Raw genomic sequence first — 14,683 nt, 5'->3', positions numbered from 1 at the left:
TTATTATGTAGCTCCTGTGCAATTAATAGCCTCGCTGAACATTCCTGTGCCAGCCTGGAGAGCCGGGCTTAAAGGGTTTGGAGCAGGCTGCTAAGCCCAGCTTTGCATGGGAGCAGCTCTGTGTGTTTGAAACTCAGGTGTGAGGGATTATTGTCTTTAAACCGCTGAGCAAATAGAGCCTCTTTGCGTTATGCCGCAAGCATCCTGCGTTGAGCACGGGAAGCCTGCTCCTTAATGAGCAGAGCACATGTTAGCACCTGGCTGAGGGAGGCTAACACCTGTCAGAACTTCAGAAGAGAGGCAGCGTGTTATCTGTCCTCAGCCCAGCTGCACACCTGAGAGGATACACACCCATTCTTTCTGCATGGGCTGAGCTCTTGGGCTTTTCCATATTTAAATCCATGAAAAAGAACAAAATTCAGGGTAAAAAAGACGTGCTTGTGAAAGGGCCAGGAACCGGTAAGATTAGAAAAGTACAGAGCAAAGCAGGTCTCTAAGGTGCCACAAGTACTCCTTTTCTTAGAGCAAAGCAGGAATTTCCAGTGGAGGGTGTTATCCTGCTCCCATAGGAGACCAGGGGAGACGGTCAATAGGCAGAAAAACTCTGAAATATCGGTGGGTGCAGAATGTATTGGTGGGTGTGAGATGAAGGTGCTGAGCCTGAAGTGCGGTGTTCGTTGCCCGTGCTCTGGAGTGATTAGCTGCATCCCACAAGTCCTCGTTAGACATCCTGTTTACACTACAGAGGAGCAAATGTAATAGTTGCTCTTTGTTATGCCAGCTCTGAAATCGTAGAATCCTAGACATGTAGGGCTGGAAGGGACCCAGAGAGGTTGTCTCGCCCATCCCTGCACTGAGTGTCACGGGATGGAGCGGGAGCTGTTTCAAGTGGCGATGTGGCCGGAGTTTCTTTTAAGACTCCCCTGGGCCTCTTTCTATTTGATGATGGCTCAGGGCCCACCACCTGAAAGGATCTGTGCTGGAAATGGCCCACGTTGATTATCATACACATTGTGATGAGTGATCACTTTAGATAAGCTATTACCAGCAGGAGAGTGGGGTGGGGGGAGAGAAAACCTTTTGAAGTGATAAACACCCATTTTTTCATGGTCTGTGTGTATATGAATCTCCTCACTACATTTTCCACTTTATGCATCCGATGAAGTGAGCTGTAGCTCACGAAAGCTCATGCTCAAATAAATTGGTTAGTCTCTAAGGTGCCACAAGTCTTCCTTTTCTATTTCCATAGCTGTGGAGGGAGCTAGTGAAATTGTGGGAAGAGTGGAGGTTTCTGTGGCTCTCTTCACAGGCTGGCAGAAGTGCAGGGTTCAGGCTGGTGTGGGTCTTGGTTTGGATTGTATGTTACTAGTGAGTGTCTGGGGTAGCAATGAGGGCTGCACAGAAGCTGGTCACGAATCCTGGATTTTTAGCCCCAGCAATTACTGGTCTGAAGACGGGTCCCAGAAAGGGCCGATTTTGTCTGTTCTTTAGGTTTAGAAAGCTTGTTGTCCAATTGGGGGGGGTAGTGAGGGAGAGAAACGATACCATGTGGTGTAGGTGATGCGATGGGAATAAATTGTAGCCTGATAATTATTTATCTGCGTGTTTGGTGGCTATTTCCTGATAACTCGCACGTGCCTGGGAAATCAGAAGAGGGACCTGAATTACCAAGCAAGGGGCCAGACCCTGGTGTGAGATCAGTGTGGGCCCCGGTCCTTACACCCTCCCATATGGAGTTCGGTTAGACTCTGCACAGGTGCATGGGTAGGTCGGAGTAGCGGGTCTGGGCCAGTAATTGTAACAATTCTGACTTGTGATGGGTAGATCTAGTTAAAAAATTCGGGAGATCTTTATTGGGGTACAGCTGCTGCAGAACTCCTGTAGCAAGTCCCTTAGCCTCGTTCAGTGACAGTAATTAAACCTGCCTGCCCTGTGGCTGATTGCTACTCACCACAAGGTCTTAAACTAGTTTCACTGTTGGAATTTCACTGTCCCAAGAGCCCCATACGTTTCCGAATGAACAACTGCCAGACGGAGCTTTCATTTCCTTTGGCACACGTCACCTTCATGAGAAAAAGGCAGCCTCCAAGCCCGGAGAGGGTATCAGTAATTATACCACCCATCCGTAACCCTCCGAGGGGCTGTGGTGTTCTCACTGTTAATCGGGGACGAAGTTACCATTGGGATTGGAGAGGCCGTATGGACAGTCTCCTGGAAACACATCTCCTAGTCCTGGGGTAGTCAACAGGCGGACTGCGGGCAAAGCCAGACCACCAGACGCTTTTGACTGGACTCAAAATCTTGTTATTTACTTATTTATTATTATTATCATCATTTTTTTTATTATTATTATTTTCTCTGGAGCCTGGACCTTGACTATACCTTGACCAAGACATTTGGACCTTGACAAAAAATAATTGACTACCCCTGTAGTCAGTTTCACTCCAGTCACTTCCTGTCTCCTGCTGGAGATCCCTTTTAAAGGAATATTTTGGATCTTTACCCATGGTTAGGCTCCTCCATTAGTGATACAGCATCTCATAGAGCCGTGCTGGGGCTGCGGGGAGCTTTTTTCTGTTCAGTGGCCAGCCCCAAGCTCAGTGCACCTTGGCCACCCCTAAAATGCCAGGGCTAGGGCAGGGATATGGCCCTTTCTCTGCTCCAGCCAGCCCAGCTGGGCTACTGGGGGAGCACTGAGCTGAGTTTCTCCACTGGCACATGCTCCCCCAGAGCTGAGCCACAGTCCTCCACTTAACCCCATCCCCATCTCCTGCAATGCAACCAGTTCTCAAAGCCAGCCTGGGCATTTTCACGTGTGTTTGTTTAACCAGGGTGTGAAAAATTCCCTATATATCTGCTAGTCGGGAACTTAAATTGACTAGCCAGAGACTGTGAAAAATTCCCTCCTGCTCCTGTATATCCAGGGTGCAAAGGCTGGTGAGAAACTAAGTGGGCCCACAATACTGCCCCACAGCTGTGAGTGTGCACTGCTGTTTCACTGGGTTGTCAGGACTCCTGGTGAGTAGGTTCCATGTTTGAAGGTTCATGGGACGCTTCCTTTGGATGCAGATCACTGGGGTCAGAGTCCCTTGGGTTTGGATGAAGTCAAAAATTAACTGGAGGCAACGAGTTTCTCTTTTTGTGCTGGGGACCTGTGGGCTCCTGTGTGTAACTTTCAGAGGGGTAGCCGTGTTAGTCTGTAACAGCAAAAACAATGAGGAGTCCTTGTGGCACCTTAGAGACTAACAAAGTTATTTGGGCATAAGCTTTCATGGGCTAGAACGCACTTCATCAGATGCATGGAGTGAAAAATACAGTAGGTAGGTATAAATATACAGCACATGAAAAGATGGGAGTTGCCTTACCAAGTGGGGCGTCAGTGCTAACGAGGCCAATTCAATCAGGGTGGATGTGGCCTGTTCCCAACAGTTGACAAGAATATCAACAGAGGGAAAATTACTTTTTGTAGTGCTAACAAGACCAATTCAATCAGGGTGGATGTGGCCACTCGCCATCACCTACGGCCCCCAACTAAAATCTCTCCGGCGCACCATCAAGAATCTACAACGTATCCTGAAGGATGATCCCTCACTCTCACAGATCTTGGGAGACAGGCCAGTCCTCGCTTACAGACAGCCCTCCAACCTGAAGCAAATACTCGCCAACAACTACACGCCACACAACAGAAACACTAACCCAGGAACCAATCCCTGCAACAACTCTGTCCAAATATCTATTAAAGGGACACCATCATAGGGCCTAACCACATCAGCGACACCTGCCCATCTACCAATGTGATATATGTCATCATGTGCCAGCAATGCTCCTCTGCCATGTACATTGGCCAAACCGGACAGTCTCTACGCAAAAGAATAAATGGACACAAATCAGACATCAAGAATTGTAACATTCAAAAACCAATAGGAGAGCACTTCAGTCTCCCTGGACGCTCAATAACAGACTTAAAAATGGCCATTCTTCAACAAAAAAACTTCAAAACCAGACTTCAGTGAGAAGCTGCAGAACTGGAATTAATTTGCAAACTTGACACCATCAAATTAGGCCTGAATAAAGACTGGGAGTGGCTGGGTCACTACAAAAAGTAATTTTTCCCCTGTTGATATTCACATCTTCTTGTCAACTGTTGGGAATGGGCCACATCCACCCTGATTGAATTGGCCTCGTTAGCACTGACCCCCCCCCCCACTTGGTAAGGCACCTCCCATCTTTTCATGTGCTGTATATTTATACCTACCTACTGTATTTTTCGCTCCATGCATCTGATGAAGTGGGTTCTAGCCCACGAAAGCTTATGCCCAAATAAATTTGTTAGTCTCTAAGGTGCCACAAGGACTCCTCATTGTTTTTGTGTATAACTTTGTTACTATTATTTAGTAACTGGGCCGCATCTGCTCGGGGCAGGGTTCCGGTTTGCCCCCCCAGCTCACCCTCTGGGAGTGTCTGGTTGGTGGCTCGGGCTTGCCCTGATGCAGGGAGTCTCCCTGTGCTCCACCGAGGCTGACGTCTTGTTCTGGTGCTTCTCGACCCCACAGAAGAACAGTGATTGTGGGGTTCCAAGAGTTCGGTAAAATCCACACTGGCCACATCTAATTTGGGTGTGAGGGGGTTAAATCGAACCGTAAGAGTCAAAGTGACTTTCGCCCACTAGGGCACAAGGGCCTGGCTCTCAGCTTTGATTCTTCTCTTTCCCTGCCCCTCCCCCTTCTTTTGGAGCTAAATCCACTCAGGCTGTTCTGTCCAGCCGGGCGTCTCCTTAGAGGTGGGCTTGGGCTTGGATCTCTCTTCTGCTGGGATGGTCAGAGCCCCACAGCTCTCAGGTGATCAGTGAGTGGGAGCATGAGACCTATTCGAGCACTCCTAGTTGTGTGGCTGAGGTCCAGGGTCCCTACGCCCAGCACGCCGCTGACAGGGGGCTCACCTGGGAGAGGGAGGATTCTGTATTCAAACCAGAGGTTGTTTGGGAAAACACAACCACGCTATCAGGGGCACAGCAGGTTCCCGTGTGAGCTGTTGGCTCAGGAGGCTGGTTAGCTCGGCCCAGGTCCAGGCAGTCTCAGCCCCCCCTTACTTGTGGGGTTCAAAGCATTCCAATAGAGGTGCATCCCCCTAATTTACTTCCCTTATGGTTTGTTGTTTTGCATGTGCACCTCCATGCCAGGGACCATCGAGGCTGCTCCCGGGGTCCTGAGGGCAGCTTCTGAGCCCCAGGAGGGCGGCCTCCCGTTTTCACGGCTCCCTGCACTTAGTCCCTGGCCTGGCGGGAGCTGCTTTCCTGAGCTCTGTGGTCCCACAACTCTGTGCTGCTTCTCTTTTTCTCTGTTGGGGCAGAGGAGAGCTGGAAGGGAGCTGTTCCCACTGCTCCAGCTGGACTGTTACAGGTGATGGAGTTGGTGCAGGTGTGCGCACTTGCGTGGCTCTACAGGCCCGCCCTGGGCGCTCCAGCCCTGTGGGTGGGGAGGAGGTTGGAATAGATCAGAGTCCCAGAGTGCACAGTGCTGCTGAGAACAGGGCTCTTGTTTGCGTAGCTGCGTCTGCTTCCGCACAGGAGCGGAGCAGGGAGATCCTGCTCCTGGCACCTGAAGTGGGAATGCTTTTCAGGTTCCAGCTGTGGGGAGCTGAGATTTTCCCGGGTCAGACCAATTTCAATGAACGCAACAAATGAGGTGGAAGGGTAAATCCCAACTTGCTCGAACGGGAGCCAGTCAGAGAGCTGGAAACAGGTGCTGTTTATTCACGGGGAGTGGAGTTAGCCAGTGGAATGTTTTACCTAGGGATGTGGCAGATTCTCCATCGCTTGGAGTCTCTTTCTAAAGGCTCTGCCCTGGCTCAGCCAGGCATTCCTTGGCTCGAAGCAGGAATTATGGGGTGAAATCTTATGGCTTGTGCTATGCAGCAGGTCAGACCAGATTAATAGATTTTAAGGCCAGAAGGGACCGTTCTGATGATCTGGTCTGACTTCCAGAGACGCTCAGCCAGTGACTCCTGCCCCCGGCTGCATAACGGGCTGATCACAGTCATTGCTTCGGGCTTTAACACTGACGACTCTCTCCCTTGTCTTACTCAGTCCCTGGTTATTAGCTGCACGGGGGCATGACACAAGAACTTGAAGGGAAATGATGGTGATTTAGTTACCGCATCTCAGCTGACGTTGGTAACTAAGATTCAGTTGTAATGAATCTCTGGAGTGAGCATGTGTGAGTGCTCTGCTACCCCTTAACACATGGAACTGGAGCGGTGTGTCAAAGACCCCATACTGGCATAGCTGATGGAGATTCTCCTTTAGCTCCCGTGGCCAGGGTGTGAGCTCCAGCAGCAGGAAAGCTTGAGCTCTGCCCCTGGGGCTATAAAGTTTCAGGGAGCTGTGATCTGTAGCACAGGGATGACCTGTGAAATGCGATGAAGCCATGGATTCATATGCAAAAGGGGCTTAAGGCACCTCATGGAGTTGGCTCAGTCAGTAGAGACTTGTGCATTTAGAGAGAGAGGCTGTAGGGTTGATCCCAGCTGGCAGCCTTCTGGGGAGGCTTTGGGTCTATATAACACCTGCTTTTTCTTTTTCTTTTTTTTTTTTTTTAAACAGTTGAGGGGTTTTAACCTGATCATTCCTAAAGGTTAAAATGCCCTCAGCCCGCCGGCTGTGCTGAACTTCACCATAATGAAGCACTTTGCATGGGGATCTTTCTTGCTGCACCGTGTCTTTCCATCCCCACCAAAGTGCCTGAGAGCAGACCCCACTGGCATCAAGCCAAGATCACGAATGCGCATGATGCTGGTGCCTCGTTTGGGGGAGCAGCCACTGTGCCGAGCCTCCCCGCGGTGGTCGCAGCTGATGGCACAAGCAGCATGGAGGGGTAGGAGACTTGCAAAGCTGTTCAATAATTTCCTTGCTCTTTTAATTAGCGTATTGACAAATGTAACCGCATCTTTAATCCCTGGTAGCCCTGAGACGTCCTGATCGGCTGCAAAACAGAGATTCTGTGCTGCCTTAATTAGCCAGGCCACAAGGAGACGAACCCAGGCTCTGTCCCCTGCTATTAAAATGATACAGCGGCTGTAGCCTCCCGTGGTCGAGCAGAGTCAGGGCTTGGCTGCGGTTACGATATTGAGGGTTCTGTGCTGGACCGTGATGCACCCTGTCACTTCCTGATTCCTGCCTGGTGTCCCTGCACGTTCTCCCTGTATCCTGGCCTGGATTCGGCAGATGTAGATCAGGCTGGTGGCTGCTCTACTGCCCATGTTGGAGATCTAACCACACCCATCTGGTGTTGGGGCCAGTAGCCCACTCAGCTACCAAGAGACTAGCCATCCATTGGGAACAGCCCATTGCCTGGAGTGATCAGTCCCAGGAGCAACCTGGTGCCTTGCAACTGCTGTCCCAGGCCCGGAGCTTCCACTGGCTCCCATTGAAGCTGAGTGTAATATAGATGAGGCCTCTGTTAGCTCTGCCGTTAACTGCTCTCTAAATTACCTGCTTGTGGCATTCCTTCCCCCTGTGGACCATGGGCTAGATTTTCCAAAGAGCTCAGCCATGGGAGGGATTCCCCAGCACTCTCAATGGGAGCGGGTGGGCAGTTGGTGCTCCTGGCTCTGCTGTGTTAGAGTGTCAATTTCTGGGGGTGTTAGAACGGCTCCAGAGACCAGCGGGAGCCGCAGGTGTGCAGCTCCTTGGCAAATCGGGCCAGAGGCTTATTAATACACATCTGTCTGGCTCCATGCCTGTAGGATGTGCAATAAGACCCGGTCCCTGCCCCCAAAAGCTATGCGATCGTACAGAACTCCTCTCAGCTGGCCTAGGTAACCCTTGTTCCACCCCCCACGCTTCGGCCGGTAGGTTCCTTAAACAGGGCTGCACAAGAAGGGCAGAATTACCTTGCTTGCCAAGTCCTGTCACTTGGATGTAATACAAATAGCAGCCTCTAGGTGGCGAGTAGCCGCTTCACAGTTCAGGTTGCCACAGGGTTTCTGTTCAAACCCTAACTGTGAAAGTTCTGGGAAATGCACGTCCGCGGGCCGATGGGTCTGGAAACCGCTGTGCTAGTTCTGGGCCTGGGATGGAGTTTGTGATGCACATTTTTGGTCAAGTGATTTCAGAGATTTCCCCCCATGCCCCCAAGACCTATGTTAAACATTTCACCTTTCTTACCACTCTCTTTGCAGGGGGGTAGGGCTACGGTCAGTTCTACTCCCACCTGCTGCCACAGGACTTGCTCCTGTCAAGTTTTAGAGCCAGCTCCAAACCACCCCCAATAATTCAGCGGTGATTGGACTTTGGATGTGGTGCCGCAGAACCATGTGGGGGGAGAGAGACTGAAACCTGCCCCCACAAAATGCCCTGTTGCCTAGGAGAAGGTGCACTGGGCTGGGTGCCAGCAGACCATGAGTTCAAAACTCCTCTTCTGACAACTGCTGTTAATATCTCTTCATAGCTCTTATTATTGACCAAAGCTGCCTCATTCTGTCCTGGGGGAAGGGGAGCCCTGCAACCACATCCCGCAGGGAGGAAATCCAGTTAAGGACATGGTTGAGCTTGCAGCTTTTGCTCCAGATTAACCAAGCTTTCTATATGAATAGCTGTGAATGAGTTTTTTCATTTCACAGTCAAGCGGGCAAGATGTGAGAGACAGCGAGAGCCCGAGAAAGAGCTGCAGAAGCAGCCTCAGCAGCATGAACTGGCGATGGTGGAGCGGAGAGGCATAGGGGACCTCCCAGGGGTGAGTGGGAACAGACCCCGGGGTGCCAGTTCCGCAGGGAACCTGGAGACTAAATTGCTGCCCCTGGTTAAGGTGGGGGGGAGTGGATGCCCACCTCACTGCCTTTGAGCAGGCTGGCGATTTGAACCAGGGGGACCCTGCGGAAAAGCCCCAGTGCCCAGCTCCCTTGCTGGGTCCCAAGGCCATAGACTCTGTCAGCCAGGTGGGTGGGGAGGTGGACAGGCTCCCACTCCTGGTCCCAACCTATATGTCTGTGTGGAGTTTCCTTGGGCCAGGCCCCTCGGACCCCCAGTGGGAGCGGAAGGTGATGGTCAATGGGGAGACATTCCTGGGGTGGCGAGATTCTAGGACAGAGAGAACTGTTGTCAGGCCCTGGGTGGTGCAGCCTCAGATGCTGAGGAGCTGTGTGAGGGTCCCAGGGATGAAGCCCCTCACCCTGCCTATGGCCCAGATCCCTGTGCAGACCCAGGAGGGGTGGGGCTGGCTGGTCGTTGGGGTTCTCCAGGATACCAGCTGTGAGACGCTGTTGGGGAGTGATTGTGTCTTTTTGGGACAGGATCCAGGCCCTGCTCCTGTAGTGGCCAAGGGTTTGAATTTGAATCCAGGAAACCAATCAGCTGAGAGGGAAATGGTCAGTGAAAATGCAGATGACCTGGCTGGCAGCGGGGAGGAGCTGCTAGGCTCAGGCTACCTGCCTGCCTGTAACCAGACCCCTGGGACTCCCCGCCTCCCTTGCACACTGGAGAGGGGGCTCACTCTGGCTCTGATGCAGTGAGGAAAGCAGCGAGCTCGCTGCCTACCCCCACTGGGACAGCAAGGGCAGCGCTGAGCACAGTGGGAGCTGAGACCCCAGCTGAATGGGGGGAGACACAGGCAGGGCAGGTTATCTGTTGGGAGTGGCAAGGTGCTTGGTAAGGAAAGTTTGGATGAGCCTAGGCAGCCTTGTGAGCTGATGGCTGTGTCTAGTCAGCAGGGTGGGAAGGCGAGGAGAGTGGAAGATGAGTGTCCCTGGACCTTACCTGTTAGCTGGGTGGAGAATTGGGACAGTGAAGGAAATGTGCCTGTGTCTGTCAGGGGTATTGACTTGCCTATGGAGGGATCTACCCCAGTCTCCAAGCAGTTGTCTGTGACCAGCCCTGTGTGCTGGGACAAGGGAAATGAGATCCCAAGCTGTGTGTCTGGTAAAGGAGAAAGCGTGTCCTGCTCTTCTTTGTCTGTGGAGCAGACAGAAGGGGCCTTTCAGCCTGTGATGGCTGAGGGTCGTGCAGTTGTCTCAGAGTTGGTTCTGGATTCAGCTAAAGCCCAGGAAGGGAATGGCCCTAAGTCTGTGTCCGCTCGGGAGAGTGGCCCTGTAACTAGATCGCATCCAGTTAGCGTCTATGTAAAATCCCAGAGCCCAGACAATTCTGGTGCTTGTATTTTACCTGTTGCTAGTGTGTTGTTGGGAAAGGGTGTAGCAACTCTGACTAATCAGGGTGAGATCCTAGCCAGGGCACAAGGAGAGCATGAAGGTGATGTGATTGTGTTACCTACTGAGGGTGTGTAAACCTGTAGCAAGAAGGAAAAGATTCCTGAACTTGTGTGTGGCAAAGGGAAGGAGAAGGCTTCTGACCTTTTATCTAGGAAGTCTGTCAGTTTGCCTGAAAGGGGATTGTGTAGGAATCCGCCTGATGGGCCAGAGGTAATTCTGGATGTAAGGGAGACCCAGAAAGAGTCTGTTGTTGCTCAGGAAAGTGTTCCTCTAGAGCAAGCCCTAGGTAAAGAGGGTAAGGGCAGAATTTCTGTGAAGGGTGAATTGTTGCATAGAAAAGCCCTAGGGAAAGGAATCCTCATGGTAGTCTTTGCAAGCAGTTTACTGCAGCTGAAGGGTGTGAAAGTGATTTAGTCAAGACAGTTTCAGTTCCTAACAGCCAGAAATTTTTTGTTGTGAATGAAGCCACTGACTTTCCTGTTGAAAGATCCAGTGTGGATAGCTTTGAGAAGGTCTCAGATGGAGTGAAAGCTGTTAAGAAAGTTAAACAGTCTTATAACCAAGTGGCTGTGTTTGGCCAGCCAGCTTGTTGGGGAGACAAGGTTGTTGAGAAAGGAATGTCTCCATGCGAGTTCTGTAAGTGAACAGTATGTGGCCCAGGTCAAGATGGGGGCTCTTAACCAAGAGAGCCCAAATTGCAGCCCTCCAGACTGGAGCGCTGGGAAAAGACCCTATCCCAGTTTGACCCCCGAGGGTTTTGGGGTGGCAAAAGGCACGGGCCGCATAAACCTTCCCACATGTGGCATGCGAGTGTTATCGACCCCCCCCCCCCCGACCTAAGGGAGGGTGTGAAACTGGAAGGGCCTGGTGTAACTCCCACCAAGGAATGGGAGAGATGCTGGGGCATCCATGGGAACGTTGGTGGGTTGGAACTTCCCCAGGTCACCGACTAAAGTGACCTCACTCAGTTCGGTCTCGGGGGGAGAGCTGTGACGAAGCGGGGCTGTTCTTAATGTTTCCTCTGAATAGTGTGGGGGTGCTTCAGTTTCCCCTATGCAGTTCTTAAGTATCTAGGTGGTGGGGTAAGGGTGTATAATCACTGCAGAGCCCTAAAGGGCAGGTATGTGCAGGGGTCTGGACACAGAGAATGGGCAACAGCCTGTTTCCTGGCAGCTGATGGCCTGGCCCTTCCCCCCTGCAAGGTGAGAGCTAAAGGGTTGGAGAACAAAGGAATCAGGTGACCTCCTGGCCCAGGAAAGGGACAAAGCCCAGAGGAGGAGGGGCTGGAGGGAGTTTCGGTTTGGGGCTGGCTGGGACATGGAGTGAAGGGCAGACGGGGTTGCTGGCTCACTGCCCCCCAAAATGGACCCAGCTTAGGGGTCCGGTTCTCTGCACCTACAAGCTCTGTTTTAGACCATGTTCCTGTCGTCTAATAAACCTCTGTTTTACTGGCTGGCTGAGAGTCATGTCTGACTGCGGAGTTGCGGGGCAGGACCCTCTGGCTTCCCCAGGAGCCCCGCCTGGGTGGACTCGCTGTGGGAAGCGCACGGAGGGGCAGAGGATGCTGAATGCTCCGAAGTCAGACCCAGGAAGGTGGAAGTTGTGTGAGCTGTGTGTCCTGAAGACAGTCTGCTCACAGAAAGGAAACTTCCCCAGAGTCCTGCCTGGCTTCGTAGGGAGCAGTTCCAGAGCATTGCCCGGGGACTCCGTGGGGGGGCAGGGATCTGCTGGCCTGTCCTAAATTCACAAGTGCAATGAAAGGAGCTAGGGAAGGTGCTGGACATCAGTGAAGTCCAGTTAAAAACTCTGGTCGTGATTTGGAGTGTTAAGTAAAATCTAGCCAGTGCTGACTGCTCAGAAGAGGCCAGGATTCGGAAGCTGTAGGTCAGCATCAGGGGAGAAGTGTGTGTGTATGGGGACAGCCCAGGGCTGTGGGTTGGGATGTGGGCGGCATCAGTAGAACTGTGCGTGGAACCCAGGGCTGGGATAGCTGGGGCTGTGGGTCAGGGTTGAGGGGCACTGGCAGAGCTGCGGGTGGGGGGAGCCCAGGGCTGGGATGGCTGGGGCTGTGGGTCGGGGTTGAGGGGCACTGGCAGAGCTGCGGGTGGGGGGAGCCCAGGGCTGGGACGGCTGGGGCTGTGGGTCGGGGTTGAGGGGCACTGGCAGAGCTGCGGGTGGGGGGAGCCCAGGGCTGGGACGGCTGGGGCTGTGGGTCGGGATTGAGGGGCACTGGCAGAGCTGCGGGTGGGGGGAGCCCAGGGCTGGGACGGCTGGGGCTGTGGGTCGGGATTGAGGGGCACTGGCAGAGCTGGGGGTGTTGAGACAGTCAGGGGGTTGGTGGGCAGTGTGTGTTACGGTGTGCGGAGAGCCCAGGGCTGGGATAGCTGGGGCTGCGGGTGGGGAATGAGGGGCACTGGCAGAACTGTGCGGGGGGGGGCACCCAGAGCTGGGGGAATGGTGGTGGGGGGGCTGTGGGTTGGGATTGAGGGGAACTGGCAGACCTGTGCGAGTGAAGCTTTCGCGGCACCCACTAGCATGGTTTGGCTGCAGCCTGTTACCGAATTTAAGCATAAAATAGCATTTTTTATATATATATATAATATCAATCACCACGAAATATATATTTAAAGAGAGAAACCGAAGTTAACTGAGTGACAACGCAGGCGTCTGGGAGGCATATTATTTTTTCCCTTTAATCTTTGCATGAATTTCCGCGCTCGTGATCTGCGCTTGCCTTTGAAACGAGAGGAGAATTTCTGATTGTGTTTCAGCATTTCCCGCCTACTGATCTAACGCTAACTACAAAGCAAAGGCTGGTGCAGGGGCAGCCGTACAGGGGGGTTTAAATGCCTGGATCTCGGGGGGTGGGAAGGAATCTCTGGCTTGTATTGAAGCTAGAAAACTGCGCTTTCTCTGGGGACGGGGGGCAGTCTGGAGGGGTTGAGCCTTTGGTTTGTCAGTGCAGGTTCTTCCACTGGCATCCACCTCCCGGTGGTGTCTGTGGGGTCGCCCTGGGGTCTGTGGGGTCGCCCTGTCTGCGAGCCTGTTGACAGAACTGGGGAGGAGGGGGAGGCGATACCGGCTGTTTGTTGATAACATGCTCCTCTGTCTCTGCTCTGCATCCCTTGCAAACGTTTGCCTGCAGACTCCATATGTTGCCAAGGGTTAAGTACATGTAGGAGCGGGGGGCAGCGAGGTGGGGAGCTCTCAGGATATCAGATAAGTCACATCCAGGGGATATTGCTGACCCTCCCCCCAGTATATTTCCATAAATCAAGTGGCCTGTCTGAGCTCCTCTCCCCTACGCTGCACAGCACTTACGGCTCCTGCCCTTACGTCCGTGGCTCCTGGCTGCCAGTCTCTGCTGAATCTGCCTCCTCCTTGCTGCACAGCTGGCTCTTGACAACTCCGGGAGACGCGCCCCAGTTGGCCGTTTTCTTTCTTTTCTAAAATGCCCCCCTCTTCCCCGCATAGGGGCCAGTTTAGTGTATTTTCTGCTGGAAGTTGAGTTCCTCAAAGCTGGGGGCGATGCTCGGCGTTCTGAATCGTGGCCGGTGGGAGGTGCTTGGGCCGTGAATCGTTGGCCGTGTTAAAATGGTGCCTCCCCGAGGGCTGAATTTTCACCAGGGCTGTGGGCCCAGCCTCCCTTCTCCGGGGGCAGAGTTTGCAGGCACAGAGCGGAATGAGAACGTAGTGCCCCTCACCCGCTCAGGAGTCCCAGGCATTTGGGTTTACAGCCCCCAGAAGGGCCCATTACGAGCAGAAGGCCTGAGAACTTCCCCCAGCAATCCTGACAGTGACAAATATTTCCTCTGCACCTGCAGCTGGGGGGGCTGCATAAGGGACCCGTCTGCCTTGGTGACCCATGGCTAAGAGCTAAAGCGTTGAGACCTCTGTTCCCATGGACCTTTCCCCCTTTCCTGGAGGCAGGCCAGGGCATGGCTGGCACAAGGTCTCCTGGATGCTTCTTCAGGGCCGTGCCCCGCTCTTGCTGGGCATGTGACCCCTTTCCCCATCCTCCGAATGGCTGTTACTGCCCCCTTGGGTAGGGCTTTGAGATCACAGGTGGGAAGAAGCTGGACTGGGCCCGACTTTCAAAAGTGCTCAGCTCCCATTATTCTGAACTGGGAGATGGGGGAAGGGGAGTTTTCCATTGTTCTGAATGGCGGGGGAGGAGCTCTCCATGGTGAGTGCACTGTGAGTATTCAGGTGCCAGCAATGGGAGGGAACATGTGAGGGATCTTCCATCCTAACCAGCCTGTCTTTGGGAGTCAGCGTGGCATGACCATCTGTGGGCTGCTTTGCTGATCCGCTGGGCAGTCGCTTCTCTGCCAGACCCACGCTGCGTCCCCACCTCTCGCCTGGCGATGGCATCATGACTCCCAACTTCTCTGAAACCCCTTCCCGGTACCCGCTTCCCACTGTGGGCTAGCTGGGCTGCTGGGATGAGGAGCTGGGGGTGGGGTGGAGGGGATTCTGC

The 14,683-nt window shown here is 53.1% G+C and overlaps 1 protein-coding gene across 3 annotated transcripts in view; it reads left to right on the top strand.

Annotated features, from left to right (window-relative positions):
- Positions 1-14,683, top strand: part of PDE1B (phosphodiesterase 1B) — a 130,026-nt gene that overhangs the window by 1,532 nt on the left and 113,811 nt on the right. The window lies entirely within an intron of this gene.

Source organism: Natator depressus, chromosome 20 (assembly GCF_965152275.1).
Source record: "Natator depressus isolate rNatDep1 chromosome 20, rNatDep2.hap1, whole genome shotgun sequence".
NCBI classification, from domain to species: domain Eukaryota; kingdom Metazoa; phylum Chordata; order Testudines; family Cheloniidae; genus Natator; species Natator depressus.
Note: the sequence above shows the minus strand (reverse complement) of the source record. Positions and strands in the feature narration are given on the sequence as shown.